The 14744-nt window shown below is 42.6% G+C and overlaps 1 protein-coding gene across 2 annotated transcripts in view; it reads right to left on the bottom strand.

The window, feature by feature from the left end:
• Window positions 1-11128: 11128 nt before the first annotated feature.
• The window catches only part of cylda (cylindromatosis (turban tumor syndrome), a), a 33603-nt gene continuing 29987 nt past the window's right edge, over window positions 11129-14744 (bottom strand). For both annotated transcript variants that reach the window (XM_062989499.1, XM_062989500.1), the window contains 2 exons: window positions 11803-11900; window positions 11129-11260 (listed from right to left, as the gene is read on the bottom strand). The gene's annotated coding sequence lies outside the window, so the exon portion shown is untranslated. The remainder of the gene's footprint in view (window positions 11261-11802; window positions 11901-14744) is intronic.

Raw genomic sequence — 14744 nt, 5'->3', positions numbered from 1 at the left:
CAGTCTGGACCGTAAACGATTTATAGATACGATCGATGAGGAAATATAAAGTACAGCTGTTTGAAAAGCATAAAGCGCACCTAATGAAAAGCATATATAAGGACCACTGGTGTATTACGGCTTCTGGTCTATTCCCTCGGTGTCCCTCTATCGTCCTTGTCCTCCGCCCTGCGTGATCTTCTGTTCACGTCTATAATGGCAGCCACATAAACAGACCAGGCAGCCTGTCACACCTAATGGCGCGGCGTTAAAATGTAAAAGCACGGGTCTCCTGCGAGACGGCGCTCCTCACGGGGTTGTGTGATCAAAAGCCCCGGGAGGTGGAGGGGGGGGGGGGCGACGGAGAGGAGGGATGAGGAAGAGCGCTCATTATGGGCTCCCAGACATCAGTTCGGGGCATTTTTAATATGTGTATCCTATTAGGCGCTTTAAGTGCTTTTTGATAATTGTGCTTTGTACTTTTACGGCACTCCGGCCTATTCCCAGTTCAATTTTGCCTCTTTTATCGGACGTTTGAAATATTGATCCCTGACAGATAAAAGCAAACACCGTAATCTCGCTCCTCCCAAAAACACTCCCGAGGAGAGAGAGAGAGAAAGAGAGAAAAGAAGGCGAGGCGAGGCGAGGCGAGGCGAGTGAGAGAGAGAACAGCGCCCGTTGCACCGGGGGACGTTTCGTCTCTCCTCTCCGAGCCCCTCTTTGTTTTATTGCTCCTGGCCGTCAACAGAATTTGCTTACTGCTTACCGAGACGAGTTTATGTAAAAGCGCCCTTGATACGGCCGTCCACTTCAGCTTCATTTACCTCTCTCTCGTCCTCTCTCACCCCCTCCTGCGCGAATCCACCTCTACTCCCCGATGACACTTTCCGGCGGAACGGCCGCCCCGCTTTCCATGATTGCCACGGCTTAAACGGCTGTCAGCCGGGCAGAATAAGCATGATTTATCCCTGCAGTGTTTATGGAAGTTAGTGTTTTCTGTTAACCCCCGTCCTCCGGCGTGCCTGCGCCGCCTCACCGTCACGTTAACCCAGATCAATCAAATCTTCATTTTTCTACGACTGCGGTGCAGCTGCTCATGAAGAAGGACGCACAACCTACAAAAGGGATCTCATCCTGGTTCACCTGTGTGTTTTATTAATTTATTATTATTATTATCTGCATTTTGGCTTCAAAACAATGCGACTAGATCAGAAAAATGTACATAGAAGCGTATTTCCCACTTTTTTTTAACACAGGACTAGTTTCTCTTGCACCGTATCCACAGTAAAGTATAGTGGTGGGAGCATCGTACTATGGGGATGCTTCTCTGCCAGTAGCACCATTGCATTGGACATCATTAAATGGAATAAGGGCGCTCTGGAGGTGAGATCTGGGATCTGGGTTCAAATCAACCAGCCGGGGGTCTACACGGACGTAATACATTTGTCTAAGAGGCAGCCAAATGGCGTGTGATAGGTACGGCCCTCCTCGGTCAGGAGTGGAGGCGAAATACAATCAGGTGATTGGATACGACTACACCGGGAGGAAAACTTGCATTCAAGCTCACATCAATAAACAAGCCGAGACAGAAAACACTCAAACCGAAAGTGATCGTGAGCTTTCACCCCTCCAAGCACCCCAAAATCCATCCTGTCAATTTCAGACATACAAGGCAAAATCCGAATTCCCATCCCCACCCTGTTTTAATGTTTGCAGACACTTTTTCTGAGATTACCAGCTAACATTGGAGCATCCAGCCCAACCGTATCGACTGCATTTGACAAGCCTAATCCTTTTCTTCTTTCCAGTCGCTTCCATCCCGTGATCAATCAGGACATCAATGCCACCTGACTGCTATGAAGTTCAGACGGGCCGCTTCGATCCCTCGCAAAGCCGCCTGGACTCGCTATAACACAGACATCGATTCATCTTCAAAGTTTTGTTAAGTGCTTGCTCGACTGTGTACGCATGTTAGTGATTTTCATGCTGTTTTTGTTCTCGTCCAGACCGACTATTATTAGAAAATAACCTGCTGTCAAATTTTTAGTCAAAATAGGGGTCTGCAGCAACTGAGAAAAGATACACAAGGGGAATTGGATATGACTAGAATGGTAGAAAAGGACCTAAATACAAAAATAGGATTGAAATAAAGACATAATTGTCAACTGTCTGGTTCAGAAGCCGACACAGGAGCGTATTCTTGGGCATTGTTGGTGTAACGGGCATTGGATACATCTAAAAAAATATGAGCAGATTCTATAAGTAGTATTAGTTTTGAGATTAGAAATTAGTTAGTGATTCAGGTGTTTAAGGTGTGTTATAACCATAGTAAATATTTAAAAAATTGTGAGATCGTTTTCCTACACCAAAAGGACAACGGGTGTAGGAAGATTTCCAAGACCTCGAACATTTCTAGAGACACCGCTTGGAGTATTGTCTAGAAGTATCAAACCTATGGCATAGCAGCAAACCAGCCTGGCCAGTGGGAGAAAAATTTGTCCAGAGGCCTCACCTCATCAGGACAAAGAAGAAAAACCCCTGTGTTACTGTAAAAGACTTACAGAACGACCTCATAAAGGCTGGGACCATTAAGATGATACTTAACAACCAAGGACTTCAGTTCATGCGTTTCAGGCACAACAGTCAGTGTCAGGTGTAATAAATCAATCATATGAAGGAAATTATAAGCTTCCACTTTGCAGGAACAGTTTAGGGAAGGCCCTTACTGTTCTAGCATACATGTGCCCCTGTGTACAAAGCAAGAAACTCCAGTGTCCTGCATAGAGCCCTGACCTCAGCCCCAATCAACAGCTCTGGTCATCTTTTGACCGAACTGGCACAAATTCCCACACAGAATCCTTCACAAAAGACTGGAAGATCACTCTATTTTACTGGGGATATCCGACAAGCTTAAGGCCAGGCGTCCAAATACTTTTGGCCGTATATCAAGCGCTCAAGCGCTCAATCTTAGTCTCATTGACCTCTGAAACCTATTTTCCAGCCATTGTTCAGTCAAATGGGGAAAGCGGACTCCAGTCAATCACGGCGAAGGTTCAGGTGCTCTCGCCGACAGCGAGGCGATTTCATTTGTGTGGCCGGAGAGACGACAGGGCCGGACACTCTCTCATTCTCTCTCTCTCTCTCTCTCTCTCTATTTCTCTCTCTCACGGCCATTAATTTTCTTCAATTTAGCTCACTCCAGACAATGACATATGCCCTTTCAAAACGCCCCTGACGTATTCATAGGACAGAGGCTCGGGCAGGAGAATTGAGAATGTCAATTTCATTTTGCCCATTTCGTTCATCCACAGACAATCACCGGAATAGACGTGTCAGGATAAGTTTGTTCGTTTTCTTTCTCTATAGCTTGCTTACACACACACACACACACACACACAAACACACACATACACACACAGTCTTGATAGACTATATAGGTCACACAATGTCTCAGTGTCCCCAAGTGATCAGGGTTTCTTATAGACCAGCCACTGGGTAGAAAATAGGGCCTGTCCGATTTCACAACATAGCCAACTTGTTCTTGCAAATCTGTGGCCGCTGGTGTGGCATTAGGTGTGTGTGCATGTGTGTGTGTGTGTGTGTGGAGGTAGTGTATTAGCAGCCGTACGGTTAAGGGAAGTGTAGTAATTACACTGAGGAGAACGCCAGTGACCCCTAAATTGCAGTATCTTGTCTCTTTTGTGCCGTGCTCTCTCGCTCTTCTCGCCGGCTGAAATTGTATCTTTTCATTCTCGAAGCGTTCGAAGGAAATACGGGTGTATTAGGAGCCAGCCAGGCGTGATGGGGGGGGGGGGGGGTGGGGGGGGGTGCTCGGACCCCCACACACATCCACGGTCCTCAAAGTGGGAGGTTTGAGGACAGCAGCTGGGCCGTGGGGTACCAGGGGTTATTGGAAAAAGAGAAAGGAGGGAAAGAGGCGAGAGACAGAGCGAGATCTGTGCGCGTTTTGAAAGGATTATCGGGCGTAGGACTGACTCCACCCGCTCTATTGACAGGTGTCAGGTGACTTACGGGCAACGGCGGCATCCGTCAGCTGTCCTATAGGCTAGCACACGCACATGCACACACACAAAGCCCCGCTTCACTAATAAATCCCACCCACCAGTTACCCATTAAGAGGAAACCAGTGTTTCATTTACTTCCAGCACATGGATCAACTTCTCATTTACACACAAGGGGCTTTAATATGAACTTATGATTGAAAAATGAATAAAATAATCTAAATAGTTACTAGAACTTTGCTGCAAAGCTGTTGTTGACTCGTACATTTACGTCTGAACATAGAAAAGTCAAAGCTGCATTTTGCAGACCTGTGTTTTAAGTCGGGCTTGTTTCGTTTGGCACCCTGCCTTCAACTTTCCAAGACTGCGAGACTTCTAATGACCCTTCGATCTTCCAAAATTTCTAATGGGATTCTACTCAGAAGAGGCCATGACTGAGTACAATTCAAGAAGTCGAGGGTTAATGGCCTTGCTCAAGGGCCCAACAGTGCACTTGACAGTGGTGTGGCCTGAATTGGCACTTGGCTAACTGTTTCTAATACGTCCCAGTCAATTGGATCCCTTCATGTTCACAGAGAAGCAGCCCCAAATCACGATGCTAACGAAGGTGGGTTTGGTGTTCTCGGGATCACACGTGATGAGAAAGCCATGCTGACCTTCATAAATCATAAAGCAATTCATATAGAAAACACCTACACACCTTAAAATGCTCATATTTACTCAGAGTACACCATTCAAAACATCCAGAGCCGAAATAAACCAGCCTGGTTATAACGTGGCGGCTGGTTAAAGAGGCAAAAATACATCCTGGGATCCCAGTTTGCAGCTTTGCCTTTAGGTCTTTCATTGTAAAATCAGATGCTGCTTCAAGGACGTCAAACTATTTGGAGGAAGCTCCAGAAATACCATCAAAAGCCAAAGTTTGCGGATTTGCAGAAGATGGTAGCATTTAGATCCGACGCCACCTCATGTGCCAAAATAAAAAGGTCCCCCCCCCATCACAGTTTAAAAGATTTTTTTCTTACACATAACCATTTTACTCCACCACAGAGGAAAACAAGTCAAAATTATTGTTTGTCGTAATTGCACATAATTTATAGACGTGGTCGGCAGTTTTGCTACTGTCCGTATGCCTTACCATAAAAGTCCTCTAATGGGAGGCATAAAACCCTCGCACAAGGATCAATTGTGTTAACAAGACCCGGCGCAGATGACTTTTAATGGAAGGACACCGAGCGTTCGTTGAAACGCCTTTCGCGAGTTATTCCCGGCAAAATCTGCCGCCGAATTAAAAGGATAACGCGTTAAAACGTTCAAAGCGGATTAATGCGCGGGACAGATCGATAGCGCTGGCTGCGATGCCATGCATAAAATGAGATCAATGCTAATAAAGTGACATCGGTCATATACTCTCTGCTTTCACATTCATAAAATCGTTGGATGGCGCTTCCCTGCGCGCTGTGCATTATTCTCATTATCAGCAGAGCTGGCTCAATTAACACATCTACACAACAAAGCGCCCTCGGTCAGACACGACGGCTTCTATATACGACGGTCGTATGTAAAAAAGGGGGCTCGTGTGTTGTGTTGAGAAGTTATTAACCAGAAACATGAAGCATTCACCCTGACTTACAGGACACATGAGCTAAGATCCACAGTCAGGACAACATTAATAAGAGGAGGACGACAACCAATGGGTGCCACAACGGTGCGTGAGTGCCACGCAGCTCCAGAATCATCACTTCCAAGGGTCAAATTGTCCGTAAGTGACTTGACCAATGTAAATTCACCCTTGGTATTAATGTTTGTTGTTTATTAGATTCATCACTTCTCAAGGTTTAATATCAAACACAGTCATGGACAATTTTGTATCTCCAGTTCACCTCACTTGCATGTCTTTGGACTGTGGGAGGAAACCGGAGCACCCGGAGGAAACCCACACAGACACGGGCTTTACTAAATTCACCTGCCTCACAGTGAGAGGTACTGGGTTCGATTCCCAGGTTAAGCATTCTATGTCCTCATCTGAGTTTGCATGTTCTCCCCATGTTTGATTGGGTTTCCTCCCACAGTACAAAGCTACTATAAAATTGCACTAAGTGTGTGTGTGTGGTTGTGTCTACTTGTGATGGACTGGCAACCTGTCTGTGGTGTTTCCTGCCTTTTGCCCAATATATCAGACCCTCCGCAACCCTGACCAGGATAAAGCGACAGTAAAAAAGACAATGAATGAATGATGAATTAGTGAAATGAGCTGCTTTCCTCCTAAGTTCAAAATACATATAAAAACTTCCACAGCAGCCCTAATTTTTTTATAAGATGTTCAACAAGCACATCTGGATGGACGACCTGGTTCAGCCTACGTGAGAATCGAGTTCTGAGTCTAAAGAGAGAAGTGTAGTTGTGGCACGACCGTTTTTCAGGGTTGTTTAAAGTCTTACGCATCTTTGTGAGGTTCTTCCGCTCTCTGTACCACTCATGCCTGTGTGTGTGTGTGTGTGTGTGTGTGTGTGTTGTGCTCTCCACATACCTGTGGGAACCCCACGGTGCCCTGCATGTTTCCTGCTCTTGAGTCTGAAGGGCCCTTCAGCTCGGCCACGGAGAATCATTAGCACGTCTCTGTTCTGAAAGAGAGAAAAAAAAAAGTGGAATTTTGATTCACGGGGCAGAGCAGAATTTTGGTCAGATATACACTATATGAGCAAAAAAATGTGGACACCCATCCTAATGAATAGATTTAGTCGTTTCTGCCATATCCGTTGCTAACAGGTGTATAAAAATGATATAAGGTGAATGATATGCTTTTCCATTGGGGCAACAGTTTAGGGATTCCCCCTTTCTCTTTTAGCAGGATTACACCCCTGAGCACAAAGCGAGCTCTATAAAGACATGACCAGTTGACCAGTGTGTAACTGAGCCCTGATGAACACTGAATTCAACTTGGATTGGAACCCAGGGACCTCATAAAAAAATAGGAATAAATGAATGTCCCATTTTAAGACCACAACCACGAATGTGGAATCACGTAAGTAGGTGAACCCCAAAAAACAGCCAGTGAGAGAATGTAAACAAAACTGTTTGTGTGTAAATAAAACTATTTCATCTATTTTCAGGAACGACGAACAGTGTTGGAATTTTAACAACTTTAAAAGCAGACTTTTGGAGGTAGAGCTAAATAATAGAGGACCGCTTACAGTAAATGCCCTCCTCTCTCTCTCCCACACTCCCACACTCCCACACACACACACACACACACACACACACAGAGCTAGTCTCAGACAGCTACACACAGTACAACACATCACCCTGGAAGGGAGGTCAACAAGAGTAATTGTGCTGAAATTGGCCCTGTTTCCGGACTGCTATTCCACTACACTGTCTACATCTCATTAACAGACGTCCTCGTAAACAAGAAAAAAAATACATACTGGTTTATAAAGGACTGTTTATTAGTATGATCCTGTTTTCATGTATTTCACACTGCTTGTAATATGTTTGTTTATTTATTACTACTACTACATAACAGCAATGAATCCATTTATTGTCATTAATTTTTTCCTTTCCAAGTTGAAACGTAATGAAGTTTTACTTATTTTTATAAGAATTGAAAACAATATTAGACAATAATGGAATAAAATTGTTGGGATTTTTTTGCAGACGTTAGTAAACAGGCAAGAGCATATTTATATACTTATTAATTAAATATTGTTTCCACATCTATTCAGCATTCGCGAACAATTACAGTAAATGTAAAGAACCCAACCAATCCCATCACATGCAGCTTAAGCGTGTCTGTCTTTTTATTGTTTAAAAAAATAATATAATTTCAGAATAAAAGTGGGTGCACCCTTACAAACAGAAATACAAGAATGAACCTTTAAGTGTGAAATGTATTTATTACATACATTTATTATGTAGATTTTACATGACAAGTAACATGGAGTGAACCAAAAATCATTAAAGTATTAAAACATAATAATTTCATGCATAAATCCCAACAATATTGCTGAAACAGCACAGATTATAAAAAAAATTATATGAATAAAGTGGTGTGTTTGATAGTAATAAATAATATAATTCATTACATTTACCTAAATGTGTTTTGCACTGCTGAAAGAACAGTGCCGGTCTTTGTGTCATCAACTGGTGTAATTTATTTATTTAGGTTTTAATGCCATGTTTAACACGTGTCATTTTATGGCAAGACTTGTATTCTGTTTCTGTCTGTTTATTTTATCTTGTCTTTATATTTTGGGCCATTTTATATTTTAATTTTTATAGCAGCATGGTAGGTTAAAACTGCTCATCTTTTAAGGTTTTTGGCATGTGTACTTGTTGTCTCTTCTTGGTGTTCAGTTGGTGTAATGGTGTAATGTTTGTGTGACCCCAAAAATATGTGCACCTCTGCTTAAATGTTATGTTTTGCTGATATTTTGTTAAGCAAAAATAAAGAGAAATAAATCAACACGTCACTTACATGGATTAAACACACACACTTTATTTGTTTAACTGAACAACAAATAAACTGAAATCGAGGCATTTGCAGAATTTTTTATTCAGTTACACTGCAGTTTTTCAATGCTTTAAATTCAGCAAATAAATAGAATTTGTGTAAACGCTACATTTACATTTAAAAAACACAGGATTTCTTCAGCAGGGTCCAAACTGTAGCACCAGACTGTACATTTGCAAGGCTTGATCAACAGTTACAGACCCAAATTTTATAATAAAGTGGAAGTTTAAGAGGTCTTAATGAAGTAAAATTAAGTAAAATGAAAAGGCTGCATTTCATATTGATAAAATGAAAGGGAATAGAATCACATTCATACACACATATACATTTGAAAGCTGGTTTATTATGATTGGTGCTCATTGTGTATGTTTTATCTTTTTTATTGCGGCAATAAAATCTTGGCGCTGTCACCTCACATCAAGAAGGGTCTGGGTTCGATTCCCCAGTCAGGACAGCCAGGGTCACGGTGTGGGTTTCCTCCGGGCGCTCCGGTTTCCTCCCTCAGGTCCAAAGACGTGCAGTCAGGTTAATTGAAGATACTAGACATTGCAGTGTGTGTGTGTGTGTGTGTGTGTGTGTGTGTGTGTGTGTGTGTGTGTGTGTATTGTGATGGACTGGTGACCTGTCAGTGGTATTTTCTGCTTTTTGGCCAATTAACTGGACTGACCGCGTCCCTGACCAGGATAAAGCAGTGGTGAAAAAAGCCAATTAATAAATAAACATAATTTTTCTTTTAATACATTAACTGACTTCCTTTTTGCTTATTATGTTTATTATTTTAGACATATTTTTGTTATTTATGCTGAAATAAACACCTGAGAGTTTGGAAGACGAATGTTTGTAAAGCTTTGGCAGGGAGGAAAAACATTCAACATTTAACAAGTTGTGTTGTGTATAAAAACAACACATTAGCTTATTTTTTATTCGGAAATTCAACAAAACATTAAATGTGTCCAAATATTAACAAGAAATTAAATATTTATAGCGTTTTAATAATCAACACATGGCCGAAATTAACATTCAAGCTGAAGTTTATCGAATTAGTGGTTTGAGAACCTTAAATATTACTTTAAACCTTTGCTGTTTCCAAAAACTGTTAAATATGAAGTGAAGAGGTTGTGTTTATATGGATAATAACGAATAAATAAGTAATATTTACCTGAACTCTGTCTACAGTGCTGACGAGTAACTGACACTGCTGGCTTTATTAATTAGCCTAATGACAGTTTGTTAAGTTTGCGACGCTTTAAACATCATTTCGGCTTTAAAACGACCGAATAAGCTTCTAATTTCCCTCTGAGGTGCTTCTACGTGTATAAAATAAATATTTAAAGCAGTAAATTGAAGGTTTTTGTCTTTTTAAAGCCCGTAAACACGTTGTTTACTTCGTTTTTACTTCGTTCTGAGGCCTCGCTGCTGTTTGAAGCTCGAGCTCACTGTCACACACGATCAGCGCTCAGGGTGCGCGAGCCCGTGTGTGTATCCGCATGAGCACAGCGCCCTCTAGCGGCGCCACCTGTAACCGTCCATCAGTGGTTCAGCAGAGAAGCGTCAGTGCAGCCTGTTTACACCTGAAGAGATTTACAGCAATAATATTTCACTCCTTGTTATTCTCGTTCCAGGGCATAATTACACCTCAAATATAACATACAGAAATTATTCGCAAATCCTTTAATACTATTCATGCAAAATTACTATTAGTGCACACTTTGGAACACACTCAGAGACCAGAAAGATGATCATTAAATATTCTGTTACACATTAGAGTTACACGTTAATATCTTAAGAATTACACAATAAAAATCACGTTCCAAAATGTACTTCTTTACTTTCACAGTCCTGCTCAAAATATGTACATCCATCTAATCATTTATAAAAAAAAAGGGAAAATAAATAATCAGCTATTTTATATTATTGAATACAATCATCCGCTGTGTTGTTTGCACACACAGACTTTAAAAAACCTACTTTATGTGTGTATGTACAATATATATCTACATACTGTATATATATATATATATATATATATATAGTTGTCTCTAGGTACAAGTATGCAAGTGAATGTGTGAGTGTGTATCAAATATGGTATATATACTGTATATTACAGTATGTGAGTAAATATATATAAAATCTAATTATACACATACATATAAACATACATACAAAACTGGGGACAAAATTGTATACACACTAACTACAACTAAAATATTCAATAAAATTTTAATGTCACCTTTGGACATACACTACTGTAATTTTATTTTACTTCGAAATAGTCCATCTGTTAAAGTGTGTGTACATTTTTTGCCCATGAATGCCAGTCTACTTAGCATCATTATAGTAATAATAATATATTCCATACATTTATTAAGAGTTGGAAAAGCAGTTGTAACTGCAGTTTCATTTTCCTGATCCTGGTGAGGGTCTCTGCGTATCCAGTTCCACTTAAAAAGCAGCTAATATAAAAAATCTAATTTCAAAACCCATGAAGAAACGTTGAGAAGTCCTACCTGAGCAGCCTAGAATATTTGGATTCATTCACTTAAGATACAACAGACAGATAGAAACAGAATAAAACGATAAATAAAATGATCACAAATAAAAAGTGACACAAATGTAACCTTCAGGTCACTCAGTAATTTAATAGTATGGAGTGTTTTCTAAACAGTATGTTGATTGTGGGTTCAGCAGTGTCCAGCAGTGTCCAGCAGAAAGGGGTTCACTGGCAAGGCAGCCAACAGGATTCAGCCTCAGGTTAGGATTAGGGTTCGAGGAAGGAGAGGAGAACAGAACATCATGTTAAATATATATATAAGTAAACACACGCTCACAATTGATTACACACTCACACATTCACTTACATACTCCTACCTATAGACAGTATAAATGCAGCCAATCCACCTTCTGCATTTGGGGGAAATCGACACGGACCCAAGGAAGACATTCCAAACATCTCACAGTCTCATGTTGTGATATGTGTAATGTGTAATGTGTGATGTGTGATGTGTGTGTGTGATAGTGAATGTGACAATGTGATATTAACCTAAGGAACGCTCAGTTTGTCGTGTGGCTGGTTGCTTTGCGTACAGCATGCAAGTGTGTGTGTGTGTGTGTGTGTGTGTGTGTGGTGGGGGGGGGGGGGGGGGGATGCATGCATGTCGTTTGCGTGCGAGTGTCTGAATGTCACAGGGTGTGTGTACCTGTCAGTGTAGCACAGAGTGTGAACACGTCTGTCTGTCAGAGGCTGGGAGTGTGTATCTGACTGTCGATATGTTTGCGATGTGCTCTCACCTGTCTCTCTCGCAGACTTTCTCTCTCTCTCTCTCTCCGTTCTGTCACCTCATTCTCTATTGAAATTCTGATGGAAGTTGCCAGGCACCTTGTTTAGCCTGGTAAGACGACAGACAGAAAAAGAGAGAGAAACAAAGAGAGAGAGGAAGAGAGTGCGAGAAAGAGAAAAAGAGAATGTAATTGTGTTTAATGCCAAACAATGTGTGCAGACTTAAATAACACTGATGACAGCAGGTGTTTGGGGGATCTGAACAGCTTCATTAGAAAAGTCTCTGTGTGACACCTCACCACCTAACCAAGAAGCAGAAACGTCTTCATGCTAGCAAGTCATGGACTTTCTGTTGGTTCTATTAATAGTTTCTATGTATGTATGTAGATTTGACATATGTACTTAAATGTAAAGTATATTAAATGAAACAAAAATGGATAAAAACACGTTTCTTGGGAACTCAGGTGGCACAGCGGTCTAACACGCTAACACACCACTACAGATTGTTAAGCAGAGCCAAAACAATTTGCTGTGTTTGAGGGAGGGACGACGTGCACACAGCAGCGCTGATGGAGTTTTTAAACACTGTGTCCACTCACTGTCCACTCTATTAGACACTCCTACCTAGTCGGTCCACCTTGTAGATGTAAAGTCAGAGACGATCGCTCATCTATTGCTGCTGTTTGAGTCGGTCATCTTCTAGACCTTCATCAGTGGACACAGGACGCTGCCCACGGGGCGCTGTCGGCTGGATGTTATTGGTTGGTGGACTATTCTCAGTCCAGCAGTGACAGTGAGGTGTTTAAAAACTCCAGCAGCGCTGCTGTGTCTGATCCACTCATACCAGCACAACACACACTAACACACCACCACCATGTCAGTGTCACTGCAGTGCTGAGAATCATCCACCACCCAAATAATACCTGTTCTGTGGTGGTCCTGGGGGGGTCCTGACCATTGAAGAACAGGGTGAAAGGGGGTAACAAAGCATGTAGAGAAACAGATGGACTTCAGTCAGTAATTGTAGAACTACAAAGTGCTTTTATATGGTAAGTGGAGCTGATAAAATGGACAGTGTGTGTAGAAACCAGGAGGTGGTTTTAATGTTATGGCTGATCGGTGTAGATATAGGGTGCAGGTGCTAGACTGTCCTGTCTGCAGTGTAGATCTGTCTTTAGTATAATGAAGACTCTGGACTGTTTTAGAAAGCATTAAAATCTTGGAAACAATAATGTCCTCAAGATCCAAACGATTAAATATCGTTGGTACAAGGAAAGCTGATGTAAGACAGTATTACACATGCTCATGTCCCAACTTTTTGCAAAGGCTGAGCTAAGATGTTGAATGTCTTGTCTTTACAGGGTTGTGTTTATCCCCACTGCAGTGCATGGTGGTAGATTCAGCCCAGGTAAAGCCCGGGTGGGAAACGTCTCGAGGGGGTCGGGGACCGAACTAATAAATGAAGACGGCTGTGATTCACCGAGGACAAAAGACTCGCTGTTTACTTCACCACAAACAAATCGCACACTCACAGACACTTAGCCCGGCGTCCTCGAGCCAGCAGTCCCCGAGAACGAGCACACAGGAGACGCCGTATTGATTGGCTGTTCTAAGAGAAGCGGTTGCCATTACACTATTACAGGCCTGATGGAGGAACTGCACGGCGCTGATTTGCACCCCGCCGCCCTCCCCTGTACATCTTTACTCCCTCTCTCGTTTGTAATTAATGTAAGTGGGACTGTGCTTTCTGCCTGACCCCTGTCCTGCGAGGCCCGGGTGGATCGCGTTTAACCCAATTATGATTGATGCCGTCACGTTACTGAGCACGCGACGGACCCCTCGACCTCGACTCGACCCGATAAATGTGTGTGAGACAGCAAACAGCGACCGGGGTCATTCATTTCACAACCCGCGTATCTAAACTGACTCTACTGGTCATTCAAATGATTATAAATGCTCTAAACAACATGGCAGATACACTACACTAAAGTATGTTAACGTCAGTCCTAATAATTGACTTCAGGTGTTTCAGCCGCACCCGTTGCTGTCGAATCATCATGACCCGTTTGTACCCACAGAACCCGGTTTGACCAGTCTGGTATGGAGGAACTCCAGTGGTCTCTACAGACCCCAGACCTAGTTGCCGGGCACCACTAGCAGGCACATTCGGCAGATGAAATTGGCCACTAGTCTGCTGGGTGTGAAAGACTGGACTAAAAAGGGGGCGGGGGCTTTGGCACTGTGTAAGGACCCTGGTTAGTACGCCTGTACAGAAATGGAAGAACACAGAGATGCCCTCCTTTTAGGGTCCTGATGTTCTCCTTTTTGGGGTCTGATGCCCTCCGTTTTGGGGCCTGATGCCCTTCTTGTGGGGTATGATGCCCTCTATGGGGTCTGATGCCCTTCTTGTGGGGTCTGATGTCCACCTTGTGGGGTTGTGGAATTGGCCACCCTATGTAGGTCCATGAACTGTAAAGAACGCCTAATTCCATGGCTTCCATTATTCTCCGGAATGTGTTCTGAGCTGTGTGGTGTAACACATCGCGTAATGCCGGCAGCGATCGTGCCAGGTTGAATTTTTCAATACGTGTAAAAGTTGAAGCTATCGCGGCGATCTATACCGCTTGCTTAGCGGGTGTTAAAACCTATTGGCAGCTGCCATAGCTCGACTTAATATCCGGCTAAGTGATTTAATAGCTTGTGTCGGATTCTTAAGCGCTGTGCTTTTCACTATTGATCGACGTGCTTTTCTCAAAACTGCTGCGGTTATTGATCTGAGCGTTTGATATTTCATATCATTAAACATCTCGCGGATTGTTAAGCGTGTAATACGATGGAAATTTCAGCGTGTATGAAACGTCCTGGAGGTTCGTGTCTGTTCCGTTCCTCTGGATCGGCGTAAACGCTGGGTGTTTTATGGACGGCCGCGGTCCTTTCTGCCTCTTTTAATCCG

The sequence above is a fragment of the Trichomycterus rosablanca genome, chromosome 27, assembly GCF_030014385.1.
Source record: "Trichomycterus rosablanca isolate fTriRos1 chromosome 27, fTriRos1.hap1, whole genome shotgun sequence".
Classification (NCBI taxonomy): Eukaryota; Metazoa; Chordata; class Actinopteri; order Siluriformes; family Trichomycteridae; genus Trichomycterus; species Trichomycterus rosablanca.
The sequence above is the reverse complement of the archived record's forward strand: the minus strand, read 5'-3'. Positions and strand labels throughout refer to the sequence as shown.